This window comes from Lissotriton vulgaris, chromosome 1_1 (assembly GCF_964263255.1).
Source record: "Lissotriton vulgaris chromosome 1_1, aLisVul1.2, whole genome shotgun sequence".
Lineage (NCBI taxonomy): Eukaryota > Metazoa > Chordata > Amphibia > Caudata > Salamandridae > Lissotriton > Lissotriton vulgaris.
The window spans coordinates 1,935,646,023-1,935,663,903 of record NC_141685.1 but is presented as its reverse complement, the minus strand read 5'-3'; positions in this window follow the sequence as shown (position 1 = coordinate 1,935,663,903).

Genomic DNA, 17,881 nt, shown 5'->3' with positions numbered 1-17,881 from the left:
CCTGCACTGGGTTGATTTGTTGTCGTGGTGGATGTTTGTGTGTGCATACGTAGCGGAGATTCTGTGGGGCCTGCTCAGCCGTTCATCTTTTGGCCTTCCAGAGGGGCGCCTGCACTGGGTTGATTTGTTGTCGTGGTGGATGTTTGTGTGTGCATGCGTAGCAGAGATTCTGTGGGGCCTGCTCAGCCTTTCATCTTTTGGCCTTCCAGAGGGGCGCCTGCACTGGGTTACTTTGTTATCGTGAGTGTCCACGTTTCTTATAGTGGAGATTAATGCCGTAGGTGATTGTTTGTGTGTGCATGCGTAGCGGGGATTCGGTGGGGCCTACTCGGCCTTTCATCTTTGGGCCTTCCGGGGGTGGCGCCTGCACTGTGTGGACTGCTCCCTCCTCTCCCAGTGTGCGGCACTTGCAAATGTGGAATTTTGCTCTAGCGATGAGTGGTGTTACAAGGGAGTAAATGAGTTTGCGACTTCGGGGTCACAGTTCCTGAGTCCTAGTTTTTTCATCGGAGGGAGTGCCTGTGCTGTTAAGAGTGCCTTTGTGGATCGGGCTGTTGGCGTTTGCTTGGGCCGCTGTGCAATGAAGGGGGGTGGAGAGCCTGGGTAGAGTTTGGTGGACAGGCGCTGCATCACGGGCATGTGGTGTGATCTGTTGCACACGTGGTAGGGCGGGCATGGTGTCTCTCGCGTTTGCGGCGGAGTGCCGCACCAACACACTCCAGGTCGGGCCAGGTGTCACGTGCATCACTTGTACAGTGGGGACGTGAAGATGGATTTGCAGGTTTTTCTTTTTGTATGATGTGGAGTGTTGCACGTTGCATTTGCACCTGAGGAAGACGCAGCAATGGGAGGTGAATTGGATAGATGTGTTTAGCTTCCCAGGTGTGGAACGCGGGTCTGTTTTCGGGGCAGAGTTGGTTTGTCATGTTTTTGTTGTTTGGGTGGTCTAGGTGGTTCAGACAGGTTTCGGGTTGGTTTTTCTTTGTTGGGATCTGCACTTCTCATTGTATTTGCAGGGAGGAATGTGAGCAGTGCGTGTGTTGCGGCCCATCGTGGTGCGGATGTCTGGACTGGAGGCACATCAGTGCTGCGTTCTTGTGGCAGGACTGGTGCAGGTGTTGCCTTTTTTCGGCGGTGCGGTGCGTCTCTGAAGTGGCCGCGGGCTCTGTTAAGTGTTAATGTAGCATTTATTCGATAGCACTTTGATTACTAGCCTCTCCTTAGCTAATGAGCCGCTGTGAGCAGACACCACCCCCGCCCCTCCTCAGGTTTTATTATGACAGAGGTGGCTGCAATTTTGAGTCAAATTATCGGGGTCTTTTCTTGGCGCTGCATTGAAAGGGGGCGCGCAGACAATTGGCACTTGCGTGCCCTGGCATCGGAGTGTATTCGAGAGACGTTTTTTATTTAAAAGTAAGTGTGCCGTTCGTGTAAACAGGTGTCGGGGTCGCGTGGCCCTGTTTTCTTTGTGTGTGCTGTGATGGGGTCACTTGTCACAGAATTCTTGTATCGGTGCCTATGTTCTTGTCTGAATGCAGTGTGATTTCCTGTCTCAGAGTCAGGGCGTTTCATATACCCAAGTTCGCAAGGAAAGTATAATTGTTATGTTATGTTATGTTATGTTAATAATATTTATACAGCGCACAGCTGCCCCAGCAAAGGGGCGTCCTGGCGCTTGGACAGGTACTAAAACATGACACGCAGGAAGAGGAAAAAGACGGCTAACCAGGTACAGAGAACAGGAAGGTTTTCATAGCACGCCTAAAAGTGGTCAGATTATCCAGAGCTCGAATGTGCACCGGGAGTGAGTTCCACAAACCAGCGACAAGCACTCGGTAGGAGCGGCCACCTATCCTGCTGAGTTTAAAATGGGGGCAGGCCGCGAGATGAAGAGCCTCCGATCTCAGGGACCTCGAAGGGACATAGGGGATAAGCAAGTTAGCGAGTGCAGGCGGCGAAGAGAGCTTCATGATTTTAAAGGCCAGACAAAGCGACTTAAACTTAATTCTTTGTCTGACCGGCAGCCAGTGAAGGGCGGAAATAGTGCTGGAAACAGAACAATGCCTGGGAAGGCCAACAATGGCCCGCGCCGCAGCATTCTGCACCCTTTGTAGCCTAGATGCCTCAGCCTGGTTTATCCCCAGCAGCAGCGCGCTACCGTAGTCCAGCCGAGATAGAACCGAGGCCTGGACCACGAGCTGCCGGGTGGAGGGATAAAAAAACTTAAGGATCGGTCTTAAGCCTCGCAAGATGCCGTAGCAGGTGGCTGCGACCTTCTTCGTATGGCCTGTGAAGGTAAGCGCCGGATCCAGCCATACCCCTAGGTTCTTTACTTCGGAAGCTGGAATGGGAGTGACGCCCAATTCTGGAGGCCACCACTGATCTCCCCAAAGCTCCGCATGTTTCCCCAAAACCATGACTTCGGTCTTTTTGGCGTTCAGTTGTAAGCAATTGGTTCTTGACCAATTTGCTACTGCCACAAGTCCAGCTCAGAATCTGGGGGCATCCATTTCAGGGTCTCCACTCAGTGTCACCGCCAGCTGCGTATCTTCTGCATATGAGGTCATCGTCAAACCCCACTGTTTGACGATCGCAGCTAGCGGTTTCACGTAGAGGTTGAACAGGGTCGGGCTCAACGAGGAGCCCTGTGGAACCCCCAGATCCAAAGGATGGAAGGTGGACTGGCAGGGTGGTATAGCCACCTTAAAGGACTGATCAGAGAGGAAAGAGCGGAACCACTGAAGAGCAGTCCCCGCTACTCCAGCTTCCTCTAGGCGCTGTGGGACACAGTATTGAATGCGGTGCTCAGATCTAGTAACAGGAGCGCCGCCGTCCGCCCGGAGTTGAGCACCAAGCGCAGGTGCTCGATCATGTAGAGCAAAGCGGTCTCGGTGCTGTGTCCCGCCCGGAAGCCATTCTGACTCGGGTCCAGTATATGGTTACGGGAAAGATGATCAGACAGAATGGAATTTACATGAGCCTCAGTGACTTTGGCGGTCCAGGGGAGAAGAGATATGGGGCGGTAGTTCTCAGGCAGGAGCGGGTCTAAATTTGCCTTCTTCAGAACTGGGGTGACTACCGCCTGCTTCCACGAGGAGGGGACCATTCCGGATGAAAGCGACAGGTTGATCAAGGAAAGTATCGGGACACGACACAGGGGGGAAAGGATCCTGATTTGAGCTGGCTTCAGCGGATCCAGAGGGGAGCCTGATTTGATCCTGAGGCTCAGCATGTCAAAAGCCTCCATAGACAGGTCAGGCAAGGAGGTCAGAGTCTCACAAGCCAGGGAGTTAGGACCAGCTGGCCCTGGATCGAGCAGAGACCAGTCAAATCCTCGGTAGATAGCCTGCACTTTCTCTAGAAAGAAGGATGCCAGACTTTCACAATGAGAGTCAGTGCAGATTTCTGCAGAAGTGGCCCTTTTATTCATAAGGTCTTTAAGGACCTTGAAAATTAATTTTGAGGGGTTAGTACTGGTTTGGAATTCGTGGGCATAGAATGCGGCACGAGTTCTGCAGATTGCCCTATGATAGGTCTTAAGTTTGGCAAAATAAGAGGATTTCAGGCTGAGATCGTAGGACTTCCTCCATTCCCTCTCAGCTTTCCGGCAGATTTTCTTAAGCTTGGCAAGAGAGTCGTTGTACCACGGGCTAGGTACCTTAGAGTGACATTTCGACCAGCACATAGGTATGAGGGAGTCAAGGGCATCCGAAATCCATTTGCAAAACAGTTCGTAACCTCGTTCCACATTCAGAATGGGGCTCAGGGGTTTCTTCTCCAGTAACCTGTAAAACTCCTCAAGTTTAAGCTTGTGCCAGTATCTTTTTAGAATCAGCCTATCCACAGATTTGAATGGCGGATCGTCAATGGGACAGAAAACTTCCACCAGCAAATGGTCAGTCCAGCCATCCGGGATCGGGTTGGACACCTTCGCCCTCTCAAGAGTGGTGAAGAAGGGATCAAACATGTGTCCCCCAGTATGAGTGGGGAGTGTGACAAGTTGGACAAGTTGCAGTGCTTCAAGGTCCGCAAGAAAGGTGTCTATGGCTGTGGACCACCTGCAATCAAAATGAATGTTGAGGTCGCCAATGATGTTAAAATTCGCACAGCTGGGCGCTAGAGAACTTACCATATCGGCAAGAGCGGCCTTGAAGACGGTGTCATTGCCTGGAGGGCGGTAAATAAGGATACCGCTAAGCGTGAAATGATGACTGAAGGCCACTTTAAAAAGGGCACTCTCACAGGCTGGCAAACCGAGGGCTTTCCATTCCGAGGGGAAGAACGATTTTACTGCTATGGCGATGCCACCTCCTCTCATGGCGCGATTCAATGTGAACACCGTATATTCCGATGGAAAGGTAAGATTAAGGATAGCGGTATCCGAGTCCTGGAGCCAGGTTTCGGTAAAGAAGAGTAAATCGGGGGAATCCTTTTCAATGAGGTCATATATAAACTGGTGATGTTTGACCAATGACCTCACGTTAAGGTTCCAGATCCGAAGCACACGGCCCGCGGTGTTATTGCGCGTGGTCGGAACAATCCCTTCCAGAGATCGAATCCTAGCCGGCCTGACTAGGGACCAACCCTTACAGGCACAAACATATGAGCCGGATAAGGGGTCCACAGGATCACATGGACAGACATCGACCCTATACCCAATGGTTAACAGTTCAGCCCGAGTATAGCTAAATGTCGATGGTGCCTGCATGCTGGTGATCGAGCCTTGTGACCAGAGCCCTGATGCGACTCGCGCTTCCTCGTCGCTGACGGGCGCAGACGGGCAGGACTCTGGCACGACTCAGGCTACGCGAGGGCGCCCCGACTGCGCGTCCCCGCTGCGCGGGAGAGGACAACTTTAAATAGGTGCGCCGAGGAACAGTGCGAGCGCAAGGACGCTCAAAGATGGCGCCCGCCGGGATGAGCAGAGCCCAAAGCAAGATGGCGCCCAAACAGGACCACCCCCGGGACCCGGACCCACCAAAGCGGCGGTGAATTGGTATGTTTTATATGCGGTGACAGGGAGGGGGAATACCCAGCCTAGTCCCGCTAAAAACAGGGGAAAAGTAAAGTAAAATAACACGAATAGAAAACCAGGAATGTTTAAAACACAAAGCGCTAGCAGCAGCGCGTGCGCGGCAATGCGAGTACCTTGTCCAGGCCGCTAGAAAAGAGAGTCCACCTTAAATAGGCACGCCGAGGAACACTGCGAGCGCAAGGACGCTCAAAGATGGCGCCCGCCGGGATGAGCAGAGCCCAAAGCAAGATGGCGCCCAAACAGGACCACCCCCGGGACCCGGACCCACCAAAGCGGCGGTGAATTGGTATGTTTTATATGCGGTGAGAGGGAGGGGGAATACCCAGCCTAGTCCCGCTAAAAACAGGGGGAAAGTAAAGTAAAATAACACAAATAGAAAACCAGAAATGTGTAAAACATAAAGCGGTAGCAGAAGCACGTGCGCGGCAATGCGAGTACCTTGTCCAGGCCGCTAGAAAAGAGAGTCCGCCTTAAATAGGCGCGCCGAGGAACACTGCGAGCGCAAGGACGCTCAAAGATGGCGCCCGCCAGGATGAGTAGAGCCCAAAGCAAGATGGCGCCCAAACAGGACAACCCCCGGGACCCGGATCCACCAAAGCGGCGGTGAATTGGTATGTTTTATATGCGGTGAGAGGGAGGGGGAATACCCAGCCTAGTCCCGCTAAAAACAGGGGAAAAGGAAAGTAAAATAACACAAATAGAAAACCAGGAATGTTTAAAACACAAAGCGCTAGCAGCAGCGCGTGCGCGGCAATGCGAGTACCTTGTCCAGGCCGCTAGAAAAGAGAGTCCGCCTTAAATAGGTGCACAGAGGAACACTGCGAGCGCAAGGATGCTCAAAGATGGCGCCCGCCGGGATGAGCAGAGCCCAAAGCAAGATGGCGCCCAAACAGGACCACCCCCGGGACCCGGACCCACCAAAGCGGCGGTGAATTGGTATTTTTTATATGCGGTGAGAGGGAGGGGGAATACCCAGCCTAGTCCCGCTAAAAACAGGGGAAAAGTAAAGTAAAATAACACAAATAGAAAACCAGGAAAGTTTAAAACACAAGCGCTAGCAGCAGCGCGTGCGCGGCAATGCGAGTACCTTGTCCAAGCCGCTAGAAAAGAGAGTCCGCCTTAAATGGGAGCGCCGAGAAACAGTGCAAGCGCAAGGACGCTCAAAGATGGCGCCCGCCGGGACGAGCAGAGCCCAAAGCAAGATGGCGCCCAAACAGGACCACCCCCGGGACCCGGACCCACCAAAGCGGCGGTGAATTGGTATGTTTTATATGCGGTGAGAGGGAGGGGGAATACCCAGCCTAGTCCCGCTAAAAACAGGGGAAAAGTAAAGTAAAATAACACAAATAGAAAACCAGGAAAGTTTAAAACACAAAGCGCTAGCAGCAGCGCGTGCGCGGCAATGCGAGTACCTTGTAATTTCACTCCTTTTTTCTAAAGAAACGTGAACTTCCCACACTTGGCACATAATCCACCATCTGCTGCATTACTTACATACTTTAACCAAAAATTACTAAGTTTGGAAGGATGAACCGTTATAAAAATTGGGGTACACTGCGTGCAGAGTTAAGTCTGAATACTTGGGTACATAAACTGGTCTCGTTGAATCTCCTGATTTGCTTAATTTGTAGGGACCAAGGTACTGCTCAGGAGGCCACCACAAGGTGCATTACGGACTAGAAAGACCATCGCTGCCACATGCCAGTGTAAACACTCCCTAGTAAGCATCACTCTCCTATAAAGGAGAAAAAGACATGAATGTATGGCGTCATAATTTACTGCGTTACTTTTCTTTAGTTGGGCAACCGAAATGTTTTCATCCAGGGGTGAATGCTAAAATGTTCATTATTGACAATCATTCTAAACTATGCATCGTGAACGATGTCCTCGGAGGAGTGGCTCTTGGAGGCGTAGGTGTTACAAGGCAAAGAGTGACAAAATGTTATCTCTTCGAAAATTGTGGTTTTAGCAATTTTTAATGGACCTAGACTGAATTACTGTGACCTTTGTGTCTGCATGTAGGAGAATTTATGTAATCAAACCTGGATATAATTAAGGGCCATTGTTTGTTCACATCTTGCTCCCGATGGCTGGGTTTGGTTGGTAAGTGCATATGGTTTGCAGATCCACAATAAGACCAGAGAGGAACGTAATGGGAACAGACTGTCGTGAGGGGGCAAGTCTTTACTGGTTGTCAGTGGGTATTTATTAGTGAACAAAGGGATCAGTAGGGGCGGAACGTGCAAGAGTTGAAGTTCAGCTCTGTGTGATCTAAATAGGGCAGGAGTGCTCCCTTACCATAGAGTAAAGAGGTTTAGTGCTAGTACTTGAGACAAATGAGGATAGCGCCATGTGTGTACCTTGCATAGTAGTCTCAGTGGCTTATAGTTTGCTTATCGTGTACATACGGTTCACGGTACTGCTAATTCAGGAGTGGAAACCATATGATAAACTGCGTTATTAATTCACTCCAAGATCCCCCCCCCATGTCAATTATCATCCTGGGAAGTAGGCCAGATTCGGGTAAATAAGAAGAAGCGAGATTTCACTGGTCTTGTCGCCTTGTCTGATAACATAGGACCCCGCCTTCAATTGGCGTGTAGTTCCCATATACCCTATACTGGTCCGTCAGGTTGGGATATCATAGACTAGGTTTTGTAGGCAGACAGCCTCCATGCACCCCCTTCTGCATACATTAGTCTATCTGGATCAGCGAGCGCACAGGGTCACTTGAATCTCCGCCTAGTTCCTAGCATCCCCGGAACAGGACAGCCCTGACCCCCAAGAGCATGGAAACTATACACTACCTTTTTCTCAGTCACTCGTGCTCACTTAGTTTGTCTCAGGAATACACAGAATAAATTGGGCTGTCCGTTTCCATAGGAATGTATAGAACAGTTTCCCTGGCGCGCAGCAGGAGTGGGACAGGCCTGGGGTTGTACTTGTAGTGTGTCGACTGTCTGTAGCAGCACCAAAGCAAGCCGTTTGGATTAGCATTAGCGGGACTGGGACTGAGCGTGTTGGGATACCCGGCCCTCTCGGGCAGGATAGGTAGGGCAACGCTAACTGCAGAGGCAGGCTTACCAGACAGCACTATGGAATAGGTCGGGCGCTGGTCGTCCAACGGTTGCATGAGACCCATTTGGCCAGAATGGTTGTGTCAGAAATGCTAATGATTTGCTAATGACCATACTTGACTTTTCTATTTCTCTCCTGTTCAGTAGTGTGCCCGCGAAGGTGGTGTGGGCACGGGGCACTCGTTCATGCGACAAGCTGCGAGACGACTATGGCAGTGGTGAGTGGTATGGCCGGTAGGCCTGAAGGGAACAGGGTTCCTGTGTCGGGGCGGGCGGCCCCGGGAAGAAGTCGAGAGCCTGGGATGTCTCGGTGAGGCGGCTCAAGAAGGAATTGCCCAAGTCGTGCTCAGTGTAGGGCCGCTTGTGTAACATTCCACCCGAATGGTCTCCAGTCTCCGGTGGGGTGAGGTATCACAAGGTTGGAGGTGACCAGGTTGGGCTCAGTGAAGGGCCGCTGGTGTCACATTCCGCACCGAATGGATTTTCCGGTGAGGTGATGTATCGTAATGACGGAGTGCAGTTATCGGGCATCGGTACATAGAGCTGGGCTAGAGGATTAGGGTCTTTCATGCAGAGCGCAGGTGGGGAAGGTGACGGACCTGTGGGCCCGGATCACCTTTGTGGCGGTAGAAAGACCTTGGAACAGTACAATTGACCGACGGAATGGACGGGAGTCTGCCTTGCGTACTCCCTAGGCCAGGACTGAGGGGGGAGACGGTAAGCTCTCCGCTGTGAAATAGGGCCCCGGCTGGGGAGGCTAGGGCGACAGGTTACGAGCCTCCTGGGTTCCTGGTCAGCCTGGTGGTCGGAGGGTGGGCCCCTGGAGAAGGCGGACAAGGATCAGAGGTTGGGGGCCCACTCCTCATGGGGCCGCAGGTGGGTTCGACCTCGCGTGGATGCACGGCATGGAAGAGGGGAGCCGGAAGCCCCCTTAGTGCTGGAGGATTAGAATCTTAATCTGGCGGAAGAAGATCAGGAAGTCAAGAATAAAATTGTGTTGATAACTGTATGTAATGACTTTTGAAATGCCTTGTCATGTTTATGAAATGTCAAAATATTAAACATGGCCGTTTTACACCCACACAAATCTCTGTTGTTGATTCTCATGTGGGTTGTCAGGTTATAAGGAGGGAGCGGGGAGCATGCTGGGAGATCCGGGTCCTATGCCAAGCGCGAGCAGAGCATCGGCAAGCGCGCACTTAGGACCCGGCCCCCCCGGCCCCCGCCCCCTACCTTATCTAGATAGGGGCGGCCGGTCTGCACCAATGGGCGACCGGCTGCTTAACACTTCCGGGGCAGGAGGACGCACTTCCGGTGTGACAGAGGGAGGAGCTTGGTGACCTATTTAGGTTCTAGGGCAGGGACCCCGGCCTCTCCTTCCTCTGTTGCACCGGATCGGTGGCGGCCTCCCAGAAGCGTCCCCCTCCTACAGCCCCTTGTATAGTTTTTAACTCCCACCCACCCGTCCCTTTAGCTCAGTGGATTGGAGGGGCGTGTTGCGGTAGAAAGACCTTGGAACAGTACAATTGACCGACGGAATGGACGGGAGTCTGCCTTGCGTACTCCCTAGGCCAGCACTGAGGGGGGAGACGGTAAGCTCTCCGCTGTGAAATAGGGCCCCGGCTGGGGAGGCTAGGACGACAGGTTACGAGCCTCCTGGGTTCCTGGTCAGCCTGGTGGTCGGAGGGTGGGCCCCTGGAGAAGGCGGACAAGGATCAGAGGTTGGGGGCCCACTCCTCATGGGGCGCAGGTGGGTTCCACCTCGCGTGGATGCACGGCATGGAAGAGGGGAGCCGGAAGCCCCCTTAGTGCTGGAGGATTAGAATCTTAATCTGGCGGAAGAAGATCAGGAAGTCAAGAATAAAATTGTGTTGATAACTGTATGTAACGAATTTTGAAATGCCTTGTCATGTTTATGAAATGTCAAAATATTAAACATGGCGTTTTACACCCACACAAATCTGTGTTGTTGATTCTCATGTGGGTTGTCAGGTTATAAGGAGGGAGCGGGGAGCATGCTGAAGGATCCGGGTCTTATGGACACCGTCTGATGGTAATTGTGGATGAGCACTCACAATTTTTATTAATAGACAATCTCTCATTTACAACTCATGAACGAGTCTTTGAGAGACCTAATGGCATTTTTGCAACATGGTTAGTTCCAACCACTTTGAAGTCTGATAATGGCTCACCGTTCAACAGTCAATAATTCAAGGATTTTGGGGAGAATCTGAACATAGAGCATCAGACCTTTGGCCACAGGCCAACAGACTCGTTGAGCATTTTATGAGTACGCTAAAGAAAACAGTACATTGTGCAACTCTTGAGAGGACAGTTCTGTGACTTTCATGTTTAGGAAATCAATGACAGCCAAGTTACCTGAATGGACCAACAAAAGAGAAGGAAGTGATAATACAACTTGAATAAAGGACTTAGTTGATAAAGAACAGATGAAAGCCTATGGTGACAAAAGGCGACATGCAAAGAGCATTGAGCTTAAGACAGAAGATCTTAAGATCACCTGCCAATTGTCAATGAGAAAATCTGATTCTCCATATGATGCTGCACTATTCCATGTTGTGTCCACCAAGGCGCATATGGTGACTGCCCAGTGCCCTCAGAAGTCTGTTACCAGATACTCTTATCACTTTCAGCTTTTGATTATTGGTCTTCTGATCAAGATGGTGGAAGAAAGACAGAACCCGAGAACCCAGTGAGTGCTGTTACTTTTTCACTGTTTTCAAAGATCTCTGACAGTGAAGATGACAGCTCCCTGCTTCCAGTAACCAGATCAGGCCGAATAATTAAAGTGTCAAAACGATTGATTGAAGAAATGTATTCTATGTATATTTTCTGATTTGTAAACATTTTTAATTTTTAATTTAACAGAGGTGGAGATGTAGTGTTGTGATATTTTATAACGGAACTCTTTTGGCTCCTATCAGACTCCTTAGAGCTGTGACATAGGCCTCAGAGCACAATGCCATGAAAACTTGTTTTAGAATGTTGAGTTTGCAACTACATGCAGCGGAATAAAGACATGTAATACTAAGCTGCTTGTGTGGTGTGGTCATTTGAGAGTACCCAGGCTGCAACTATGCTTCACTGCTTCTTATTGTGGTTACAGCTCCTGAGCAGTACACCATAAAGCTACCAGACAGTTTGTTGTCCTGGGTACTTTGTCCACTTCTTAAATAAGTTTCTTCTGCAAGTTGGTGAAGTATGAAGCACTATAGATATAGTGCAATTAGGTCATTCAGTAAGCAAAGTAGGCCTCACAAAATTGCATGGAAACTCTAAATATACATACCTACACACTACAATACATTGCAATAATGTCTTGCATTTGTGTGCCGATAAGCACTTTTCGTCAGATGCCTCTTCTGTTCGGTTCTGTGGTGTATCATGGCAAGTTTCAGTTCTATGGTGTATCATGGCATGTTTCATTTATTCCTATGCTTAGTGAGGACTGGTGGAGTCCTTGCTTTATATATGCTATGCACATTTACACCTGTGTTAAGGGTTACTTTATTCCTCATTTTTATTTAATGATTCAACATCTGTGTTTAATCTTGCAGGATATATGACAGTATGTTCAGTTCTGCTATATGACTGTTCATTGATGAAGTTGTAGCCTCTCTGGAATATTTAGCACCCTATGTTTGAGGGACACACTATTTGGATGCTCTGTCTTGCTGTTGTCCTTTGGGCTGATGGAACCTCCTCCTTCCTGCACTATTGCCTTTGTCACTGACTTGACCCTACTAGGTTATTTGTTTGGTTTTCCTATAGTTTTCTTGTTCGGATGCTGTTGCCTTCCACTATGCATAATGTATTGTTGTCAATTGTTCACTATCTTTACTTTGCTGCCTGCACTTTCCCAGTTCTATAGAGTTTTGGCATCCAGGGGCTGTGCTCTCCTAGGAGTCCCCTATTCACCTACTCTGAGGTGTTTATGTTTTGGGCAAGGGTTTGGGAGCATACCTTGGACATGCTATGGTTAGGTTCTTTTCTAATTGTAGCAAAGACCTTGGTCTTTTCCTGTCCTTTGTAGAAGATATGGAATATGTGTACTCTTTAGACACAGGGCTGTTGGAGAGGCACTCTCTCTCTTGCTTAGTTTCACCTCCAGGGTATCTTTGTGCTTTCGCTAATCTGGACCTGTCTGTCATTATGTCTCCTTTGGGTGTGTGTGCTGCTGAGGCATCCTGTTTATCTGTTCAGATCATTTGGGCTTGGCATCCTCTGCATTTTGTGTTTGCTCATTTCATGCTCCTTTGTTAGACCTGTCATCCTTAGGGTGCCCTTTCCCCTAAATGTTTGCCTTTTGCCTCCCTTTTTGCTGATTCTTGTTGTTGGCCTTAGGACTCTGAGCACTTTATCACTGCTAACTAGTACTTAAGTGCATATGCTTCTCCCCTAAACAGGATGACATTGGCATATTTGTTGTATTGGAAAGTCCCTTGTAAAGTGGTATACCATATAACCAGGGCCTGTATTTCAAATGCTACTAGAGGTCTGCAGCAATGATTATGTCACCCACAGACGTAGCCTTTCAAAACCTGCCTCGGGCCTGCCACTGCAGTGCCTGTGTGCGCAGTTTGCTACCACTTTGAATTGACATTTAAAACTACTTGCCAAGTCTTAAACTCTCCTTTTATTACATATAAATCCCTCCTAAGGTAGGTCCTAAGTAACCGTAAGGGCAGGGTGCCATGTAAGTAAATGGTAGGACGTGTACCTTTATGTTTTGCATGTCCCTGTAGTGACAAGCAGCCTATTTAATTTTCCACTACTGAGAGGCCTACCCCTCTCGTAGGCCAGCATTGAGAATTCCTAATATACTTTTAAGATGTAATTCCTGTTCAGAGGGGAGCAGCTTTTTTATGTTTGATATGTTTGGAATGCTAATGATAACTCTTCCTTACTGGTGAAGTTGGATTTCACATTAATATTTTAAGGAATGCCACTTTTAGAAAGCAGATATTTCTCTATACTTACTACTCTTTGTGCCTGACAGTCTGTCTCAAATACACGTCTGGGCTGGGTGATAGCTACAGTTTGTGCATTCCCTCTAGACAGCCTCAAACACAGGAAGGACTGGATGGGACAAAGGACTCCTCTGTCTTCTGATAGCCTTCCTGGGCAAGAAGGGGGATAGGTAGCTCACACGTACATCTGAATAGGCTGTGTCCTGTCCTCACACAACAGGCTGATTCCCTCCCCACAGATAGCCTGGCAGACAGGACTGGGTTGCTTAAAGGACTAAACTGGACTGCTTTTCTGGTAGGGCTGCTTTTCTGCTTGTTGCTCTGCTGCCTGCTGCTCCTTGACTCTGCTGGAGGGACTCTGCCTTCCCTTCAAGTGATCTCCAAGGGCTTGCTGGGTTGTCTTCTGTTTTCTGAAGTATCAAGGACACAAACTACTTCCTATAATTCTACTGTGCTGCTAGACTTTGACTTCTGTGAGTTCTACACTTGCCTGGGGTGCCCCCTCCAAGATGTGGGCCTCAAAAGTGGGTTATTAAGCTGTTTTAATAAAAAACAGATGCATTACATCGACTGTGTGAGCAATTCCACCTCATTGCCCGTTGACACCGACATAGAGGCGGCCCAACGACAGTGGTTCCTCAGCCTGCATGGCTCGACTATGACGCTCTGCATGGCTCAACGATGACACATTGCATTCACTTGAAAGGAGCTCAATGACGACGCAAGATCCCCTTTGCGTGGCTCGATTATGACGCAGAATACTGTCAACATTGACAAATTCTCCACCCAATGTATTTCTTCAGCGGGACCTGTCTGGGGCCCTTACCTGGCCTGTTGTCAATCACGGTCGGCCTAAACTCTGAATTTGCACTTTTCCCTCGCAACTTCAAGTAACCTTTTGACCGCTAGTGACTTCTAAGCACTAGTTTTAATTTAATCTTTAAAAATGTATATCTCGATGTCTACTGATTGGAAATTTGTCGTTTTGGTCTCATTATGCTCAGATAACTATTCTCTATCTTGCTAAACCTGTGTGGAGTCTTTTTTGTGGTGCATTCATTGTGTTACTGTGTGTGTGTGTGTGTGTGTGTGTGGGTGGGTGTGTGTGTGGGTGTGTGTGCGTGTGTGCGTGTGTGTGTGTGTGTGTGTGTGTGTGTGTGTGTGTGTGTGTGTGCGTGGGTGTGTGTGTGTTGCAAAAACACTGAACACATTGCCTTTGTAGATAAGCTTGATAGCTCTGTGCCAATCCACCAGAGGTTGAGCACAGATTATTTTATTGTGTATCTAGCTTACCCTGACTAGAGTGGTTGTTCCTGCCTGGCCTGGATGCATACCTCAGCCAACAAGGGAATCCCATTTCTAACATTCTTTCTCACTGCTTCCTGTGATGTTGATGGATTGGCCCTTGGTTACCCTTGTAGATTCCTCTGGACGTTCCTTTCCTTGTTGTAAATCTTCATTGAGATCCTTCTGGCCTGCGCCTGGTTCAATCCACTACTTACTTCTCGGGCATCAGCCTGTGGGTGTGACTTTTATTGTGGTTTATGTGGTCTTCTAACTGACTCTGCATTGCATATGCTCTAGCAGTGCCTTCTTTTTTCGGGAACAACTTTTAATCCACCGTCCTTCTGCGCCTACTTTATTTTGTCTCTCCACCTTACAATTCTCTCCCAAGCATATACAAACACAGCATTATATTTTACTTTAGCCCTGTCCATATTTCGACAGCTGTGTTCTCCTTCACACTGTTACCCACAGAGTAGTAATTCTAATTAGCACGTGAGCATCACTCTGTGTCGTCTGCAGGGAAGCTATGAGTTGGATGAGCATGTTGTCTAAACCCCATTAGGAAACCTTCACAGGACCTGCGAGAATCTGCCCCTCCTTGTTTTCAGCTTCAATCCCAGAGCTCTCAAACTTTGCCCATCATGACCACAAACCCACGCCCTGAACTCACCCAGACACCTAGAGGCAACTCAGTTCACAATATGTCCTATAAAAGACTCCTGTGGTACATGAAAATCAAGTATACAGAAACACAGTATCTGGGCAAAGGAAATACTCTTAGGAAATAGGGGCACAAATACTGTGCCGCATAAAATATGACATGAAATATGAAAAGAGACCACATGGCATATTGGGATTACCTCAAGAGTTCTTATGCTCCTTATAGTGAACTAAATCTGTGTTTTGCATGCAAAGTAAGGGACCTGAATATAAGCCCAACAAGTGCTCGTTTCAATGTGTATTTTTAATTACCGCTGGTGCTGAGCACTGGTAGAACTCGCTTCAAGTAAAGGCCTGCTATGCAAACCATTTCAAGGTCTCTTATCTGTCCTACTCGATGGCCAGTTTGCAGGAGTAGGATGATTTTTCAAACCATGAATGGCCCAGTGGTGTCACCGTTAGCCAACGTGTTGATTAGAGAGACAAATACAAGATCTACATTGAGAATGATTTCCGGTTGCTTAATTTTAGTGAGTTGGCTTGTGATCGCCACAGGGTTGTGTGGCAGTTGAAGGGACGTAGTGTTACTAAGATCTTTAATTCAGCTCCAAAGCACCACCAGCATTCTGCATAACACCCTGAAGAAATCCCCCACTGGGTACTGCTGAGGTCGATAGGCACAGGGAATCTCGCTGAACACAGTTATGCCCGTCCTGCTCCATTTTCTATTGCGAAACAAAACAATTTAGGCATGTTCGGTTTCAGAAAAATCTGAGCCTGAATAGTTGCCGTGTGTTTATTTACAGAGGACAGAAGTGAAATAGAAGATATAAATGCCCATGTTTTTCCATGGACAAAGATTTTGAGCCAATACTGAAAAATGCTATAAACAAAGCTAGGAGTCCCAGAATGTTGGTTACAGTAACATTCACCGATTGTAATGCCAATTAACTTTCCATGTAATTTGTGCAACGCCATGGAACGTACACCTGGATCTCTTAATGACAAAGTGATTGTACCTGTATTGTGAAAATAATAAAAATCACCTTGAAATAAAAAAAAAGCTTGCTTTGGCTGATGTTGTCTCACAAGAAACAGTCCCTTGACAGCTATGCCTCTCCCTCTCAGAACTGAAGCCCCTGTTCCGATAGCCGTGGTTAACGAGACCACGCCTGGGGTCCGGCTGATCTGCATTGCCCCTTAGCAAGGCCTGCCATGAAGATGCATGGGAAGATCTGGGAGGTGTCAGGATCACCGACTGGTCGAGGTGTCAGACAGAGCCCTGAAAGCAACACTTCCTTTCATTTGCATATCAATAACGTTGAAGCTGGGCAGAGGCAGCCCCCTGGGACCAAACCTTGGCACGCAGTAGCTACTGTTTGTTCTATGCAGATGGCCCCCGTCTGTTTTCACAGACAGGGTGGGCGGCCTGCAGGAGGATGGTCCTGTGACTTCGCCCTTCCGAAATGGAAGTTGTGGAGAAAGGAAGGCAGCGCAAACACAAACGGTGCTATTCATGGAAACAAAAGTCATGGAATAAAATGAACTGAGGTAAAAGTGCCATGGTAGGCAGAAACGCATCGGTGGCAGCCACTACTGTCCTGTTGTATTTGTTTGCAAATGTGCCACTGAGTAGATGATAGGCCAACGACCTTTATTTTTTTTGCGAGTTTATATAGCGTGGTGGACAAGGCCCGGGGCCTCAGATCGCTTTACAAGAGTACAGTTACCCAAATTATTAACACTTATTTTACCGACCTGGTAAGGATAAAAGGATGAGCGAGTCTTTCTGGAATTTATATCCTTGCATTGTATGCTGCAGATAGCTCTCCACCTTGGGCTGTCAGTCAGCTTCCCAGCCGTATGCACACACTGGGGATTTTTGAGTTTTCCCCACTCCTCCTCTCGTGTTATCCTGTATACCGTCTCCACTTATCCCAGATATGGGTTTCTAACCAATCAGATTCCATAGAGTAAAATACTTGCACATTTTATTGAGTCCCAGTTGCATTATCTTCATCTAGCAATATCTTAATTCTCGTATTTTTTGATAGGGTGCGACCTCGGATTCCACAAGGTAATGCAGCAGTCCAGCTGAACTAGTCCCAATAATATTATTACACAGGCTGAATTAATACTCATGGCTCATTAACAAAGACGTTGCACCTCTGAACAAAATGATTTTAGAAGAGTCCCCGTTCTAAGGTTGCAGTGGGAGGAGTTTTTGATGGATAGTTTTGCACTATTCCACTTTCATTTTAATTCATGGGTGTATTATAAGCAAATTAGATGATTTATATTTCTTGTAAATGCCCCAAACATTGGGTTACAGGAGCAATACAGCACCCCATTCGGGTGCAGTGCAGTAGCTGCAACAAGCCCTTAAAAACTCATAGGCAATGTGGATTCCAAAAGGCAAAAGATACCTGCGTGACCTTTGCCGGGGCTTATTTTTGGACCATTTGGCTCATTCTTAAGAGTCAACGAGGCCTGTTTTCCTCCTACCCATGCCCTGGTTGTCATGCATGTTTTGAATTCCTCTCTCACGTTCTTAGATGCACACAGGTAGTGACTAGTCAGATTTCTAGGCATTTGCACTTCTTACCCTTGCAGCATTCAGACTGCAGCTCTAACAAATGTTCGTAAGGCCTTTTTCCAAACGTCCCCTGACTTTTCGGCCTTCAAGTCTGTCTGATGAAATCTTTTTTTGTCTATATGTGTTTCAGAATATTGCTACTTTATCAGTATTAGGACTAAGATGACGATGACGCCTAATAACATATCTCGATTTCGATGTGTGGCGTGGCCCCTCCAGGTACTAGATATCAACG